General features: G+C 43.2%; 1 protein-coding gene across 1 annotated transcript in view; it reads right to left on the bottom strand.

The window, feature by feature from the left end:
• The window catches only part of dnmbp (dynamin binding protein), a 106757-nt gene extending 87619 nt beyond the window's left edge, over nt 1-19138 (bottom strand). Inside the window, exon 1 of the mRNA XM_083634605.1 lies at nt 18996-19138. The gene's annotated coding sequence lies outside the window, so the exon portion shown is untranslated. The remainder of the gene's footprint in view (nt 1-18995) is intronic.
• Between the last annotated feature and the right edge of the window lie 285 nt (nt 19139-19423).

Below are 19423 nucleotides of genomic sequence, written 5' to 3'. Positions count from 1 at the left end.
CAGCGCTCTGTCCTGAGAGACATAACCATTTCATACATGACTAATGCGTTTATTTTCTTAACAATCAGACGGTAATGAAATATCGAGTAGTTGTGATTAATAAATAGTACAATAGTATAGTAGTTCTGAATAATAAATAGTATAATTAGTTGATACATTTTCATATCCTCTATCATTGGTAAATAACTATTCTAAAATACAATGAACTGATAAAAGCAATGCATCCACCCCCCCCCCCCCCCCCCCCCGAAATAAAAGATACATAAAAAGATATCTAGGACTATATGATTGAATAGAATATGCAGACGGAATCACAGAATCTCAATCTGATAATAAAAATGTAATCAACTGTAAAACATGGAATATTGCACAATTTTCCATTTTGTCTGAAATTGTTAAAAAAACAAAAGTCAAAAATAAGCCTAATTATTGTAGTAACCTATTTCATAGTGTGACTCACTGGAAGCAGGCTGTGGGTATAAGCTCTGCCATAGAGCTGAACAGTCACATGACATCTCTTGCCCCGGAAGTGAGTTTCCCATTCATTTTCTCCATAGACATTTCCAAAGATCCTCGCATAACAAGTTTTAAGACTGGAACCAAGCCAACCCCTGACCCCTGACCCCTGACCCCTAGCCTACTGAGTCGTGAGTGACCATAAAACACACAAGTGAAACATTTAAGCGGATTCCATTATGGCCTTAGATACAGTAGCACTAGCACTGTAAAGCTATAACAAAATAAAATGAAAGTGCACATGGCCTGTTTGAGAGTCATGAAATGCTCTTAACCACCTTAGTTTGATTTCCCCTGTCCATATTGTGAATAATAAATATGTATCATTTTAACTTCTTCTAATAATTATTTATTTGACATACTTTTAGTATCATTACTGCTGGGCCCGAGCCAGCTTTGGCCTGCGGGCCGCCTACTGCCGACTCCTGAGCTAAACAATAAATGTGAGATGGGACAGTGAAGAGCAGACTCACTTTATAGAGCATTTCAACCAGATGAGACAGCACAGCGTGGCCTCAGCCAACTGGCTGAAAAGAACACATCTGGCAACCCAAGCTGCCAAACTCTGTTGAAAAGAACACATCTGGCAACCCAAGCTGCCAAACTCTGTTGAAATATCTGGTGAAGCAGCCCAGCTCCAGTCTAACATGTGAACAAGTAACTGTCAAGTTGAAACCAACATGGCTGAAACACAGAGTGAAAAAGTCAAGTTGAAACCAACATGGCTGAAACACAGAGTGAAAAAGTCAAGTTGAAACCAACATGGCTGAAACACAGAGTGAAAAAGTCAAGTTGAAACCAACATGGCTGAAACACAGAGTGAAAAAGTCAAGTTGAAACCAACATGGCTGAAACACAGAGTGAAAAAGTCAAGTTGAAATCAACATGGCTGAAACACAGAGTGAAAAAGTCAAGTTGAAACCAACATGGCTGAAACACAGAGTGAAAAAGTCAAGTTGAAACCAACATGGATGAAACACAGAGTGAAAAAGTCAAGTTGAAACCAACATGGCTGAAACACAGAGTGAAAAAGTCAAGTTGAAACCAACATGGCTGAAACACAGAGTGAAAAAGTCAAGTTGAAACCAACATGGCTGAAACATATGGAGAGATATATGTGTCTTTATTCTGTGACTGAAAGTTTACATCCTGTAACCAAAGACTGTATCTGTGAGAAAATAAATCCACTTTGTAATCAAAAAATAGATCTGTAAGCAAAAACATAGATTTGAAAACAAAACTATCAACAATCCAATCAAAGAAAAATAAAAAAATAAAATAAAATAAATGTTTTTAGATTTTTCATTAATGTGAATTAAAAAAAGTTGCATGCAAACACAAACATTTTGTTCTCAACTCCAAAACATTTGTTTGCGAAACCATTACGTTTGCTTACAAAGCTCAACTTTTCTTTTGCGAAACGAAAAGTTTTGTTTGCAAAACCTGAGTTTTGCAAAACTTTTTCTGTTACAATAAGGGCGGGACCTACAGCAGAAAGAAGTAACGCACGTCCCTATTGGCCAGTGTCGATCGGAGTGATAGCTTGGCAACATCCAATCTAGTACGAGACAAGGCGGAGGGCGGGCACTTGAATGGAAGTATTTCCTGAAGGAATCTCCATGCCATTTCAGCGCCAGTTATAACCACAGATTGAAGAGAGAAGCCGTGAGTATGTTCACACCAAGTGCATGTAACCTGACCAAACATAAAAACAACATAAAAACATTGGTGTGAACATACTCACGGCTTCTCTCTTCAATCTGTGGTTATAACTGGCGCTGAAATGGCATGGAGATTCCTTCAGGAAATACTTCCATTCAAGTGCCCGCCCTCCGCCTTGTCTCGTACTGGATTGGATGTTGCCAAGCTATCACTCTGATCGACACTGGCCAATAGGGACGTGCGTTACTTCTTTCTGCTGTAGGTCCCGCCCTTATTGTAACAGAAAAAGTTTTGCAAAACTCAGGTTTTGCAAACAAAACTTTTCGTTTCGCAAAAGAAAAGTTGAGCTTTGTAAGCAAGTCAAGTTGAAATCAACTTGGCTGAAACAGAGAGTGAAAAAGTCAAGTTGAAATCAACATGGCTGAAACAGAGAGTGAAAAAGTCAAGTTGAAATCAACATGGCTGAAACACAGAGTGAAAAAGTCAAGTTGAAATCAACATGGCTGAAACACAGAGTGAAAAAGTCAAGTTGAAACCAACATGGCTGAAACACAGAGTGAAAAAGTCAAGTTGAAATCAACATGGCTGAAACAGAGAGTGAAAAAGTCAAGTTGAAATCAACATGGCTGAAACACAGAGTGAAAAAGTCAAGTTGAAACCAACATGGCTGAAACACAGAGTGAAAAAGTCAAGTTGAAACCAACATGGCTGAAACACAGAGTGAAAAAGTCAAGTTGAAACCAACATGGCTGAAACACAGAGTGAAAAAGTCAAGTTGAAACCAACATGGCTGAAACACAGAGTGAAAAAGTCAAGTTGAAATCAACATGGCTGAAACAGAGAGTGAAAAAGTCAAGTTGAAATCAACATGGCTGAAACAGAGAGTGAAAAAGTCAAGTTGAAATCAACATGGCTGAAACACAGAGTGAAAAAGTCAAGTTGAAATCAACATGGCTGAAACACAGAGTGAAAAAGTCAAGTTGAAACCAACATGGCTGAAACACAGAGTGAAAAAGTCAAGTTGAAATCAACATGGCTGAAACACAGAGTGAAAAAGTCAAGTTGAAACCAACATGGCTGAAACACAGAGTGAAAAAGTCAAGTTGAAATCAACATGGCTGAAACACAGAGTGAAAAAGTCAAGTTGAAACCAACATGGCTGAAACACAGAGTGAAAAAGTCAAGTTGAAATCAACATGGCTGAAACAGAGAGTGAAAAAGTCAAGTTGAAATCAACATGGCTGAAACACAGAGTGAAAAAGTCAAGTTGAAACCAACATGGCTGAAACACAGAGTGAAAAAGTCAAGTTGAAACCAACATGGCTGAAACACAGAGTGAAAAAGTCAAGTTGAAACCAACATGGCTGAAACACAGAGTGAAAAAGTCAAGTTGAAACCAACATGGCTGAAACACAGAGTGAAAAAGTCAAGTTGAAATCAACATGGCTGAAACAGAGAGTGAAAAAGTCAAGTTGAAATCAACATGGCTGAAACAGAGAGTGAAAAAGTCAAGTTGAAATCAACATGGCTGAAACACAGAGTGAAAAAGTCAAGTTGAAATCAACATGGCTGAAACACAGAGTGAAAAAGTCAAGTTGAAACCAACATGGCTGAAACACAGAGTGAAAAAGTCAAGTTGAAATCAACATGGCTGAAACACAGAGTGAAAAAGTCAAGTTGAAATCAACATGGCTGAAACAGAGAGTGAAAAAGCAGCCACACATACTCCAACACGCCGGCTCTGGATAGAAAGAAATGGTTGCGCGCCTAGCAGAAACAAAAGGCTATTTTTCCACAACAGTGCCACAAACACCCACCCATTCAAATATGCTCACATCAAGAGATCAGAGGCGTTGTTCGTTTTATTCAAGTTATTCAAGTTGTTACTACTGTAACTTACTGTACTAGGGATAGATCAGTTACTACTGTAACTTACTGTACTAGGGATAGATCAGTTACTAATGTAACTTACTGTACTAGGGATAGATCAGTTACTACTGTAACTTACTGTACTAGGGATAGATCAGTTACTACTGTAACTTACTGACTAGGGATAGATCAGTTACTACTGTAACCTACTGTACTAGAGATAGATCAGTTACTACTGTAACTTACTGTACTAGAGATAGATCAGTTACTACTGTAACTTACTGTACTAGGGATAGATCAGTTTTCCCAATATATGGGGGAGATATTGGCCTTATATCAGGCAGTGTCATCCTCCTCCTATATGATGGAATTGACTCTCTGATCGCTGAGCTGCAGCCACAAAGCTGCATGATGCAACAGCAGAAATAGCTAGAACACTGAGCAGCAACAAGATGCTGCTCTGTGTCAGATGTGATGAATGATGTTACTTTAGCGTCAGAAGACGTCTTCACGACACCAACCACAAAACATTTAGCATCATCTCCTATTCCTATTCGTCTACTGGATCAGCTGGATCAGCAGCACCCATCTACAGTCAGATACCAACAGTGAATGTCTCATTAACAGACCCAAGACAGGCAAGGTCCAATGTTTGGGCCCCTCTGGTACTGATAAATCCATTTGGGTCGAGCTCTAAAATTACCACCATTATGAGACAATTAGCACTTTAATTTCTGCTGGCCCCAATTGATACTAATGACACAAACTATAAACTATAAAGTAACTATAAAGTAACTATAAAGTAACTATAAAGTAACCTCTGGCTAGGTTGCTTTCCTGGCAGAGCTGAGACAGGGCAGGACAAGCCCAGCTATCATCAGTTATATTCCACACCTCGGCTTCCACTTCTCCAACCACTCCAGTCTTCTCTCTCTCTCCTCTGGAGAGGTGGAGAGCTGGGGTGGTCTTCTCTCTCCCCTCTGGAGAGGTGGAGAGCTGGGGTGGTCTTCTCTCTCCCCTCTGGAGAGGTGGAGAGCTGGGGTGGTCTTCTCTCTCTCCTCTGGAGAGGTGGAGAGCTGGGGTGGAGGTATTCTCTCTCTCCTCTGGAGAGGTGGAGAGCTGGGGTGGAGGTATTCTCTCTCTCCTCTGGAGAGGTGGAGAGCTGGGGTGGTCTTCTCTCTCTCCTCTGGAGAGGTGGAGAGCTGGGGTGGAGGTATTCTCTCTCTCCTCTGGAGAGGTGGAGAGCTGGGGTGGAGGTATTCTCTCTCTCCTCTGGAGAGGTGGAGAGCTGGGGTGGTCTTCTCTCTCTCCTCTGGAGAGGTGGAGAGCTGGGGTGGTCTTCTCTCTCCCCTCTGGAGAGGTGGAGAGCTGGGGTGGAGGTATTCTCTCTCTCCTCTGGAGAGGTGGAGAGCTGGGGTGGTCTTCTCTCTCTCCTCTGGAGAGGTGGAGAGCTGGGGTGGAGGTATTCTCTCTCTCCTCTGGAGAGGTGGAGAGCTGGGGTGGTCTTCTCTCTCTCCTCTGGAGAGGTGGAGAGCTGGGGTGGAGGTATTCTCTCTCTCCTCTGGAGAGGTGGAGAGCTGGGGTGGAGGTATTCTCTCTCTCCTCTGGAGAGGTGGAGAGCTGGGGTGGAGGTATTCTCTCTCTCCTCTGGAGAGGTGGAGAGCTGGGGTGGAGGTATTCTCTCTCTCCTCTGGAGAGGTGGAGAGCTGGGGTGGAGGTCTTGCTGGGGTGGAGGTCTCCTCTCTCTCCTCTGGAGAGGTGGAGTGCTGGGGTGGAGAGAGAGCAGATAGCAGTAGTGGGGCACTGGGAGAAGTTTGGTAGTGTTGTTTACTGCTTCTTATTTCCAGGATCACTTCAAAAGGTTATTCCACTCTTCATGTCTGGAGACCCATGTGTTGTTTGACAAACTATCGCCAAATATCTGTTCTGCCATGTTTTTCTGTTCTGCCATGTTTTTCTAAGCTTTAGGAGAAACTTGTATAAAAGAATCCCGAAACATCTAACATTCTGTATGCACATCAATATGGATTCAGCAAGAATCACTCAACAGATACAGCACTACTAAATCTGTTCTGCCTTAAATAACAATGAATCTGTTCTGGGCATCTTCTTAGATTTATCCAAAGCTTTCCATACAGTGAACCCTGACATATTAATTGCTAAATTATCCAAATGTGGTTTTCATGACGGTGCATACATTACATGGTTATTAAGTGATATACAAAACAGAGAGCAATATGTATATGTCAATAGGTGGTCTTCAGGGAGATCTAGGATAACTTGTGGGGTTCTCCAGGGATCCATACATGAATATGTTTTGGGGCGTGAGTGACAGGTCACCTGTCCAGTGAGCGCGCAGCTCGCCGATCACGGACCAATAGCAGGCGGCTCTGTGGGAAACCCCTGGTGTCGCGCGAGCTGCTTCTGCTCCAAACAACCAAGATGGCGATCATCAAAATGCCAGACATGAGGTTTCAAAATAATCAATCAAAAAAAAAAAAAAAAATCAATGGGTGACGTCACGTTGGCTACGTCCATATTTTGATGTGAATGAATGATCTTCTAGCAGGACAGGGAAGTTCCAGGAATAGACCGGAGCTGCTACATGAAGAGGGGAAATACTGGGCAGGTCTTGGAAAGTGCTGGGAGTCAACTGTTTGGCTTTTCCCCTTTTCCAATGTCTTTGCAGTTTGGCATGCACAGATTCCCAAAGGACATTTTTCATTTTTCTCCCTGACTTATTTTTTTTTCTTTCTTTCTTTCTTTCTTTCTTTCTTTCTTTCTTTCTTTCTTTCTTTCTTTCTTTCTTTTTCTTTCTACACACAAACACATGCACACATTCCTAAAGTTCCCTCATTCCTTTCTCCGGCGTGCATGTGTTGAATATTAATGGCTTGCATGCCACACACACATGCACATGCACACACACACGCACACGCACACACACACATGCACACACGCACACACACACGCGCACACACACACACACACACACACACACACACACACACACACACACAGAGCAGAGTTGTTCTTTTGCATAAACACTTCAGAATGCTCACGTGTCCACGCTCAGAGGGTCACGGTTGCGTTGCCAAGGATACGGGTATGTGTTTGGAAGGCAGAGGGTTTTCCCTCACAGGACCCCAGAGGTGCCCGAGGATACGCCGGCCGCACCCTCACCATGGCTGAGGCCTAATAGTTTTCATATGACTTGTTACATAACTGATCTCTCTGACATCATCACCTTTATGCAAAAACATGGTGAATTCATAATGTGTGCTCTTCAGGGGAAAATCCCCTGTGAAATAAAGTTCAGATCACGCTGTTCCCACTAAATTCCGGACTATAAGCCGCACCGGTGTATAAGCCGCACCTGCAAAGTTGACTGTTTTTTACATATATAAGCCGCGCCGGACTATAAGCCGCGTTTTAATGTTTTTTTTTTTTGTTTTTTTTTGTGTTTTAATGTTTAATTACCATATGTAAGGGTTCATGCACAGAGGGGATTGTCGGGAAAGAGATGGCTGTTTGAGGAAGCTCCCATTTATTAACATTTCAACAAAACAACATAACACAACACCACCTGTGTTGTTTTTTACAGTGCACACAGTGTCATACAGTGTCATACAGTGTGGTGAAAAGAGGGCAAGAGAGGAAATTAAAACAGAAGTGGATTTATAGTTAGAAAGAGTGCTAAAGAAGAGAGAATTCCGTTTTTTTGTTTTTTTTTTTCAGAAAAAATCCATAGATAAGCCGCACCGTTATATAAGCCGCAGGGGCCAAAAAAGGCCAAAAAACGGGAAAAAAGCCGCGGCTTATAGTCCGGAATTTACGGTAGTAGGGATGTCACAATATATATCGTCCCACGATATATTGCAATATCAAAACATGACAACAATATGTATCGTTGAGATGAAATCTCATATCGCGAGAAAAAGAAGCTGAACATGGTGGCACTGATCTGCATCTGATTGCATGCTCGCTCTCCTTTTCATTGCTTTGTTTGAACAGACGAGGGACGTTACAGACACGGAGGATGAAAATGGTGAAATGACTCAAATTAGTGTGGAGGATGCCCCCTCAACTTACAAATCAATCGCAAAGAAATATTGTTAAAATATAATTGTTAAATATCTGTATATGATAACTTCAATAAAAGAAAAATTAGATTAAAAAAAAGAAAAAAAAACAGTCACTCCCAAAGACTGGGTAATGACGCACAGCTGGATCACAGTGCACATGAGATTTAATTTGCGTCGCCAAATAATTAGCAGAATTTCTTCCATAGTCTAATACCTTAATATAAATAATATATCGTTTTGCTTTACTGATTAGTGTGCACATTTACAAAATATTAAATATGTGTATGTTTTACTGATGAGAGGGAAACGAGAAGGTACATTTTTTTTTATATATTTTCAATAACATGTGCCTTAATTGAAGTTGTGATTTTTCAAACTTATATCTCTATGAATTGGCTGGTGGTTTATGTGGTAGAACCTCTTGCCTGCCTCACCCCTTCAAACCAGCAGCAGTCTCCACCTTTCCACTTCCTCCTGGCTGCTCAGCTAGGTGCTGCTGGCAGAAGAATTTGAGGAATGTTCCTTTCCTGACCAAGAGATCTGCTCTCTGTGTGAAGTGACAGTGCATTATAACCTGCTCTCTGTCTGAAGTGACAGTGCATTATAACCTGCTCTCTGTCTGAAGTGACAGTGCATTATAACCTGCTCTCTGTCTGAAGTGACAGTGCATTATAACCTGCTCTCTGTCTGAAGTGACAGTGCATTATAACCTGCTCTCTGTCTGATGTGACACTGCATTATAACCTGCTCTCTGTCTGAAGTGACAGTGCATTATAACCTGCTCTCTGTCTGATGTGACACTGCATTATAACCTGCTCTCTGTCTGAAGTGACAGTGCATTATAACCTGCTCTCTGTCTGAAGTGACAGTGCATTATAACCTGCTCTCTGTCTGAAGTGACAGTGCATTATAACCTGCTCTCTGTCTGAAGTGACAGTGCATTATAACCTGCTCTCTGTCTGAAGTGACAGTGCATTATAACCTGCTCTCTGTCTGAAGTGACAGTGCATTATAACCTGCTCTCTGTCTGAAGTGACAGTGCATTATAACCTGCTCTCTGTCTGAAGTGACAGTGCATTATAACCTGCTCTCTGTCTGAAGTGACAGTGCATTATAACCTGCTCTCTGTCTGAAGTGACAGTGCATTATAACCTGCTCTCTGTCTGAAGTGACAGTGCATTATAACCTGCTCTCTGTCTGAAGTGACAGTGCATTATAACCTGCTCTCTGTCTGAAGTGACAGTGCATTATAACCTGCTCTCTGTCTGAAGTGACAGTGCATTATAACCTGCTCTCTGTCTGAAGTGACAGTGCATTATAACCTGCTCTCTGTCTGAAGTGACAGTGCATTATAACCTGCTCTCTGTCTGATGTGACAGTGCATTATAACCTGCTCTCTGTCTGAAGTGACAGTGCATTATAACCTGCTCTCTGTCTGAAGTGACAGTGCATTATAACCTGCTCTCTGTCTGAAGTGACAGTGCATTATAACCTGCTCTCTGTCTGATGTGACAGTGCATTATAACCTGCTCTCTGTGTGAAGTGACAGTGCATTATAACCTGCTCTCTGTCTGAAGTGACAGTGCATTATAACCTGCTCTCTGTCTGAAGTGACAGTGCATTATAACCTGCTCTCTGTCTGAAGTGACAGTGCATTATAACCTGCTCTCTGTCTGAAGTGACAGTGCATTATAACCTGCTCTCTGTCTGAAGTGACAGTGCATTATAACCTGCTCTCTGTCTGAAGTGACAGTGCATTATAACCTGCTCTCTGTCTGATGTGACAGTGCATTATAACCTGCTCTCTGTCTGAAGTGACAGTGCATTATAACCTGCTCTCTGTCTGAAGTGACAGTGCATTATAACCTGCTCTCTGTCTGAAGTGACAGTGCATTATAACCTGCTCTCTGTCTGAAGTGACAGTGCATTATAACCTGCTCTCTGTCTGAAGTGACAGTGCATTATAACCTGCTCTCTGTCTGAAGTGACAGTGCATTATAACCTGCTCTCTGTGTGAAGTGACAGTGCATTATAACCTGCTCTCTGTCTGAAGTGACAGTGCATTATAACCTGCTCTCTGTCTGAAGTGACAGTGCATTATAACCTGCTCTCTGTCTGAAGTGACAGTGCATTATAACCTGTGCTCTGTCTGAAGTGACAGTGCATTATAACCTGCTCTCTGTCTGAAGTGACAGTGCATTATAACCTGCTCTCTGTCTGAAGTGACAGTGCATTATAACCTGCTCTCTGTCTGAAGTGACAGTGCATTATAACCTGCTCTCTGTCTGAAGTGACAGTGCATTATAACCTGCTCTCTGTCTGAAGTGACAGTGCATTATAACCTGCTCTCTGTCTGAAGTGACAGTGCATTATAACCTGCTCTCTGTCTGAAGTGACAGTGCATTATAACCTGCTCTCTGTCTGAAGTGACAGTGCATTATAACCTGCTCTCTGTCTGATGTGACAGTGCATTATAACCTGCTCTCTGTCTGATGTGACAGTGCATTATAACCTGCTCTCTGTCTGAAGTGACAGTGCATTATAACCTGCTCTCTGTCTGATGTGACAGTGCATTATAACCTGCTCTCTGTCTGAAGTGACAGTGCATTATAACCTGCTCTCTGTCTGAAGTAACAGTGCATTATAACCTGCTCTCTGTCTGAAGTGACAGTGCATTATAACCTGCTCTCTGTCTGAAGTGACAGTGCATTATAACCTGCTCTCTGTCTGAAGTGACAGTGCATTATAACCTGCTCTCTGTCTGAAGTAACAGTGCATTATAACCTGCTCTCTGTCTGAAGTGACAGTGCATTATAACCTGCTCTCTGTCTGAAGTGACAGTGCATTATAACCTGCTCTCTGTCTGAAGTGACAGTGCATTATAACCTGCTCTCTGTCTGAAGTGACAGTGCATTATAACCTGCTCTCTGTCTGAAGTGACAGTGCATTATAACCTGCTCTCTGTCTGAAGTGACAGTGCATTATAACCTGCTCTCTGTCTGAAGTGACAGTGCATTATAACCTGCTCTCTGTCTGAAGTGACAGTGCATTATAACCTGCTCTCTGTCTGAAGTGACAGTGCATTATAACCTGCTCTCTGTCTGAAGTGACAGTGCATTATAACCTGCTCTCTGTCTGAAGTGACAGTGCATTATAACCTGCTCTCTGTCTGAAGTGACAGTGCATTATAACCTGCTCTCTGTCTGAAGTGACAGTGCATTATAACCTGCTCTCTGTCTGAAGTGACAGTGCATTATAACCTGCTCTCTGTCTGAAGTGACAGTGCATTATAACCTGCTCTCTGTCTGAAGTGACAGTGCATTATAACCTGCTCTCTGTCTGAAGTGACAGTGCATTATAACCTGCTCTCTGTCTGAAGTGACAGTGCATTACAATCTGCTCTCTGTCTGAAGTGACAGTGCATTATAACCTGCTCTCTGTCTGAAGTGACAGTGCATTATAACCTGCTCTCTGTCTGAAGTGACAGTGCATTATAACCTGCTCTCTGTCTGATGTGACAGTGCATTATAACCTGCTCTCTGTCTGAAGTGACAGTGCATTATAACCTGCTCTCTGTCTGAAGTGACAGTGCATTATAACCTGCTCTCTGTCTGAAGTGACAGTGCATTATAACCTGCTCTCTGTCTGAAGTGACAGTGCATTATAACCTGCTCTCTGTCTGAAGTGACAGTGCATTATAACCTGCTCTCTGTCTGAAGTGACAGTGCATTATAACCTGCTCTCTGTCTGAAGTGACAGTGCATTATAACCTGCTCTCTGTCTGAAGTGACAGTGCATTATAACCTGCTCTCTGTCTGAAGTGACAGTGCATTATAACCTGCTCTCTGTCTGAAGTGACAGTGCATTATAACCTGCTCTCTGTCTGATGTGACACTGCATTATAACCTGCTCTCTGTCTGAAGTGACAGTGCATTATAACCTGCTCTCTGTCTGAAGTGACAGTGCATTATAACCTGCTCTCTGTCTGAAGTGACAGTGCATTATAACCTGCTCTCTGTCTGAAGTGACAGTGCATTATAACCTGCTCTCTGTCTGAAGTGACAGTGCATTATAACCTGCTCTCTGTCTGAAGTGACAGTGCATTATAACCTGCTCTCTGTCTGAAGTGACAGTGCATTATAACCTGCTCTCTGTCTGAAGTGACAGTGCATTATAACCTGCTCTCTGTCTGAAGTGACAGTGCATTATAACCTGCTCTCTGTCTGAAGTGACAGTGCATTATAACCTGCTCTCTGTCTGAAGTGACAGTGCATTATAACCTGCTCTCTGTCTGAAGTGACAGTGCATTATAACCTGCTCTCTGTCTGAAGTGACAGTGCATTATAACCTGCTCTCTGTCTGAAGTGACAGTGCATTATAACCTGCTCTCTGTCTGATGTGACAGTGCATTATAACCTGCTCTCTGTCTGAAGTGACAGTGCATTATAACCTGCTCTCTGTCTGAAGTGACAGTGCATTATAACCTGCTCTCTGTCTGAAGTGACAGTGCATTATAACCTGCTCTCTGTCTGAAGTGACAGTGCATTATAACCTGCTCTCTGTCTGAAGTGACAGTGCATTATAACCTGCTCTCTGTCTGAAGTGACAGTGCATTATAACCTGCTCTCTGTCTGAAGTGACAGTGCATTATAACCTGCTCTCTGTCTGATGTGACAGTGCATTATAACCTGCTCTCTGTCTGAAGTGACAGTGCATTATAACCTGCTCTCTGTCTGAAGTGACAGTGCATTATAACCTGCTCTCTGTCTGAAGTGACAGTGCATTATAACCTGCTCTCTGTCTGAAGTGACAGTGCATTATAACCTGCTCTCTGTCTGAAGTGACAGTGCATTATAACCTGCTCTCTGTCTGAAGTGACAGTGCATTATAACCTGCTCTCTGTCTGAAGTGACAGTGCATTATAACCTGCTCTCTGTCTGAAGTGACAGTGCATTATAACCTGCTCTCTGTCTGAAGTGACAGTGCATTATAACCTGCTCTCTGTCTGAAGTGACAGTGCATTATAACCTGCTCTCTGTCTGAAGTGACAGTGCATTATAACCTGCTCTCTGTCTGAAGTGACAGTGCATTATAACCTGCTCTCTGTCTGAAGTGACAGTGCATTATAACCTGCTCTCTGTCTGAAGTGACAGTGCATTATAACCTGCTCTCTGTCTGAAGTGACAGTGCATTATAACCTGCTCTCTGTGTGAAGTGACAGTGCATTATAACCTGCTCTCTGTCTGAAGTGACAGTGCATTATAACCTGCTCTCTGTCTGAAGTGACAGTGCATTATAACCTGCTCTCTGTCTGATGTGACAGTGCATTATAACCTGCTCTCTGTCTGAAGTGACAGTGCATTATAACCTGCTCTCTGTCTGAAGTGACAGTGCATTATAACCTGCTCTCTGTCTGAAGTGACAGTGCATTATAACCTGCTCTCTGTCTGAAGTGACAGTGCATTATAACCTGCTCTCTGTCTGAAGTGACAGTGCATTATAACCTGCTCTCTGTCTGAAGTGACAGTGCATTATAACCTGCTCTCTGTCTGAAGTGACAGTGCATTATAACCTGCTCTCTGTCTGATGTGACAGTGCATTATAACCTGCTCTCTGTCTGAAGTGACAGTGCATTATAACCTGCTCTCTGTCTGATGTGACAGTGCATTACATAATGAGAGGTCAAATGGAAATGTTGCTTCCTTTCTAAAAGTCGTTTTCCGGTATTCGGAGATGTGATAGCGTGACATTGTGTTGTGTGCTGTTAGCTTAGAGTACCTTAGGCCACATCACAGTGATAATCTATGTTGTTTTTACCAGTCTTTCATCACTGGACATGAACATGTATAATGACATCATTCAGTGATTGAATTTATTGGGAGAGCGACAGCACAGTTTGTGTGGTATTATTATGACATGTTCACCGACACAAACGTCTCAAATATCCTTGGCGCCATATTGGCCAAGAGCCCTGATATAAGACACTGTTGCCCGCTTTCAATAATTCAGCAAGGAGGAGGTTTAGTGTCTGTGCATCCACAATCCTGATTCAACAAGGAGGAGGTTTAGTGTATGTGCATCCACAATCCTGATTCAACAAGGAGCAGGTTTAGTGTATGTGCATCCACAATCCTGATTCAACAAGGAGGAGGTTTAGTGTATGTGCATCCACAATCCTGATTCAACAAGGAGCAGGTTTAGTGTATGTGCATCCACAATCCTGATTCAACAAGGAGGAGGTTTAGTGTATGTGCATCCACAATCCTGATTCAACAAGGAGCAGGTTTAGTGTATGTGCATCCACAATCCTGATTCAACAAGGAGGAGGTTTAGTGTATGTGCATCCACAATCCTGATTCAACAAGGAGGAGGTTTAGTGTATGTGCATCCACAATCCTGATTCAACAAGGAGGAGGTTTAGTGTATGTGCATCCACAATCCTGATTCAACAAGGAGCAGGTTTAGTGTATGTGCATCCACAATCCTGATTCAACAAGGAGGAGGTTTAGTGTATGTGCATCCACAATCCTGATTCAACAAGGAGCATCCACAATCCTGATTCAGCAAGGAGCAGGTTTAGTGTATGTGCATCCACAATCCTGATTCAACAAGGAGCAGGTTTAGTGTATGTGCATCCACAATCCTGATTCAACAAGGAGCAGGTTTAGTGTATGTGCATCCACAATCCTGATTCATCAAGGAGCAGGTTTAGTGTATGTGCATCCACAATCCTGATTCAACAAGGAGCAGGTTTAGTGTATGTGCATCCACAATCCTGATTCAACAAGGAGCAGGTTTAGTGTATGTGCATCCACAATCCTGATTCAACAAGGAGGAGGTTTAGTGTATGTGCATCCACAATCCTGATTCAACAAGGAGGAGGTTTAGTGTATGTGCATCCACAATCCTGATTCAACAAGGAGGAGGTTTAGTGTATGTGCATCCACAATCCTGATTCAACAAGGAGGAGGTTTAGTGTATGTGCATCCACAATCCTGATTCAACAAGGAGGAGGTTTAGTGTATGTGCATCCACAATCCTGATTCAACAAGGAGGAGGTTTAGTGTATGTGCATCCACAATCCTGATTCATCAAGGAGCAGGTTTAGTGTATGTGCATCCACAATCCTGATTCAACAAGGAGGAGGTTTAGTGTATGTGCATCCACAATCCTGATTCAACAAGGAGGAGGTTTAGTGTATGTGCATCCACAATCCTGACCAGCTACTAAATACAAAAAGCAAAAAACAATACACACACACTCTTGAATAATACTCCGTGGGTGATTGTGCTTTTTGACCTCGGCTGGGTTGCCAGGTATGCACTCAAGTGTCCACCCTCAGGTATGTCCACCCTCAGGTATGTCCACCCTCAGGTATGTCCACCCTCAGGTATGTACACCCTCAGGTATGTCCACCCTCAGGTATGTACACCCTCAGGTATGTACACCCTCAGGTATGTACACCCTCAGGTATGTCCACCCTCAGGTATGTACACCCTCAGGTATGTCCACCCTCAGGTATGTACACCCTCAGGTATGTACACCCTCAGGTATGTACACCCTCAGGTATGTACACCCTCAGGTATGTCCACCCTCAGGTATGTACACCCTCAGGTATGTACACCCTCAGGTATGTACACCCTCAGGTATGTACACCCTCAGGTATGTACACCCTCAGGTATGTCCACCCTCAGGTATGTACACCCTCAGGTATGTCCACCCTCAGGTATGTACACCCTCAGGTATGTACACCCTCAGGTATGTACACCCTCATTCAAAGGACTGATTGCACTGACTCATTCACCGTCACATCATGCAATGCAAAACTACTCAATTCAAGTGTCAAACTACATGAAAACTATATGAAACCATTAGGAGAACTTGGGAATGAAATAGAGCCTAGATGCATAAAGTCAAATGACAAAGTCGTTGAAGCCAAAGGGGACGTTGTATTGAGTAACGATGTCCTGTGCAAGAGCTCTCCTTCCTGCTCTCAGCTCTCTGTGGTCTGTCTGTCCAAGGCCTCATATCACTCACACACTGGTAGCAAAAGAGCAGAGGTGAGATTGGTGATCAACACAAATGCTGATCCTGATTTCAGTGTGGATGGTTACAATTCAAATTCCTCATTTGTAGATGACTCACTATGGCAATTAAAATTATCTCAAATCTTGAAAAGTTGCACGTGTGGGTTCAATGTGGGTATAACTGTGGGTGAATGTCAGATTTCCTTGGTTGGTCCCTTAGGATGGGAGTTAAAATAATAACATTAATAATAATAATATTAAAATAATAATAATCTTATTATAATTTGAGAAGTGTCCGTGTGTGTGTGTGTGTGTGTGTGTGTGTGTGCTTGTGTGTGTGTGTGTGTGTGTGTGTGTGTGTGTGTGTGTGTGTGTGTGTGTGTGTGTGTGTGTGTGTGTGTGTGTGCGTGTGTGTGTGCGTGTGTGTGTGCGTGCGTGCGGCCGGCCACAGCTATGCCGTTTTACGTGCGATCGGGTTGAAACTTTCAGGGGGTGTAAAGAGCACCCGTGCGGATGACTTGACAGAGCCGGATTTTTTTATTAGGTAATTAGGATGATGTCATGACATCAGTGATGATGTTATCAGTGATGTCATAGAGCAGGCGAGAGAGCAGGCAAGGCTGCGTATGTGATGCGCAGTGGACGGGCTGCAGGGCAGGCGAGGCCACGAGCCCGTGCAGCGGGCGAGCCAAGGAATCGAGTGTGCGTAGCGTGCGAGATTGCTAGTTATAATAATAATAATAATAATAATAGGAGATGCCATGAAAACATGCACTGTACCAAATAATACCAATGTTTGTTAATGAGCTGTCTGAAGTCCAAGCTCAAAGGGGAATGTTTGTTGCAAAACACAATACAGATGGGTGACTGCACACTCTTAACCGCAAGCATGTTTGGGAAATAATGTAGCTACCAGACCACTATATCGATCCACTCCTTTTGGTGAAATCTGTTTCTATACTGTAAGGCCATGTCAGGTTGGCAGCTCCAGCAGAATACATCCGAGGGCTGCAACAATTATTTCTTTATTATCCATTAATCTATTCATTTTCTTTTAATTAATCGCTTGGTCTAAGAAATGTCTAAAACATGTCCAGAAATAATGACAAAGGTCCATCACAAATTCCAAGCTAAAGTTATGTCTTAAAATTGCTTAATACTTAGTCTATCCAGCAGCTGAAAAAAATCCCAAAGTATTTGTTTTATTAATGAAATGGTGGAAAGCAGAGGAATCTTAACATTTGTTAAGCTGTAACCAACAAATGTTTGGCATTTTACTTGACAAATGAATCACCAAAATTATTGCGTAATCAATTAACAATACTGTCAATTCTTTGAGCACTAGTCTGGTCCATACTACAATACACAGCTACAAAGCTGCAGGCCTATAACCAAGTCAAGTAACAAACTGATCATTCATCTCCACTGTTTGTTTCCATCAAGCTGATACTGTATAATGTATATTATCAACCAGGTTCCTAAAGAAACCCTATGGTTCTCACAGGTCCCTCTCAGATCTTTGAGGTACCACTACAGAACCTCCCATACACTTTACCAACATAATAGCTCCCTGCGGAACTGCACCGCATATTCAAGCATCCATTGAACACATCTGACAAATACTGTGTTTGTCATAGAAGTCTTGACTGGGGGCGGGGCATCATGCCAGGGGGGGCTGGGGGCGGGGCATCATGCCAGAGTGACTGGGGGCGGGGCATCATGCCAGGGGGGCGGGGCATCATGCCAGGGGGGCGGGGCATCATGCCAGAGTGGCTGGTTTGAAACCGTGTCAAACCTATGAAGCATTCACATTCTCATTTACTAGAAGTCAGGACATGCAGCACAGACTCTACCGCAGTCTACTACAATATATAACAGAATGGAATAGATTACATAATAACAGAACAACACTAACAGAATACAACAGAAGTTATAGAATAGAATAGAACAGAAGTAATATGTAAACATGATAGAACAGAAAGGACGTTACAGAATAGAATGGTAGTATAGCATCAGAATAGAATAGAACAAACAACACAATATAACTTAACAGATTTAATAGCAGGGTGAGTGCGTGTGAGAATGTGTGTGTGTGTGTGTGTGTGTGTGTGTGTGTGTGTGTGTGTGAGAGAGACCAGAATGTTCCATCAGTGTGTTCCCCTGTGTGTGTGTGTGTGTGTGTGTGTGTGTGTGTGTGTGTGTGTGTGTGTGTGTGTGTGTGTGTGTGTGTGTGTGTGTGTGTGTGTGTGTGTGTGTGTGTGTGTGTGTGTGTGTGTGTGTGTGTGCGCGTGTGTGTGCGTGCGTGCGTGCGTGAGTGCGCGATTGCATGCGCGTGTGTGTTGTTGGAACAACTGACAACAGCCACAGGTGACAGCACGAGTGGTTGGTGAGCGCGGGCTCGCAGTCCGCTGCACTTCTGTTCACTGTCATCAATCATTCCGCTCACGAGACCAACTCCAGCAGGCAACTGCTTCACGTTGCCTGATGAAGTGAATTCAGGGTGGGATCAATCTAACTTGAAAATACGCCCATTATCGACTGTCAACCCCTGTGAGTTGGCATTTACAAAAGCTTTCGGAAAGCCACACAAATACCTCATTTGTGAACACACAGAGGGAAACACTGTTATATTCACTTTACGTTTCGCTTAGGAGGTATCTACAGTAACGTTACTAACATTACGACGAAACATCTACGACATTCCAACCTCTCCAACCTACTCTGCGCATCCTCCATCATGTGATACGCGATTTTAGGCTAACAACACGATTTCGTAGTTCCTCCGCAGCAACGGCACATGTGACAAGTTTGAAGATAGATGTGATGCTTCTCTTACCTGTAGCTGTGGGATCTCCTGTGGAAAGTGTGGGATCGGGCCGTTAGATCCAGTCACACTTGGTGATGTGGTGCTGCTCACCCTGGCTGGAGGAGCTGCTTTTCTTCGCGAGACCAACTTCTTCACCAAACTAACGTGGTTAGACTGACCTCGACTTTGAAGTTACGATCCTATGAAGAAGAACCGCCATGGAGGCGTAAAGAAATAGCCAGGAGAGCCGTCTGATTTGAGTATGGGAGGTGAAGGGAACATGGATGATCTGTCTCGGTCGAATCAGCTGTCATCCCATTTAGAGACGGGAGGGAGCAGCCCGACTAGCTCTGCGCTCTCCATGCCTACATCAACACCACCCACTTTTCCTGCCAGAGAGACCCATGGCTGCCTCTGCTAATGCCTGATTAAAAAGGGGCGGAAAAGAAGTGGTCCGT

The sequence above is a fragment of the Poromitra crassiceps genome (assembly GCF_964638095.1).
Source record: "Poromitra crassiceps genome assembly, chromosome: 4".
Lineage (NCBI taxonomy): Eukaryota > Metazoa > Chordata > Actinopteri > Beryciformes > Melamphaidae > Poromitra > Poromitra crassiceps.
This window is presented reverse-complemented; position numbering and strand designations above follow the sequence as displayed.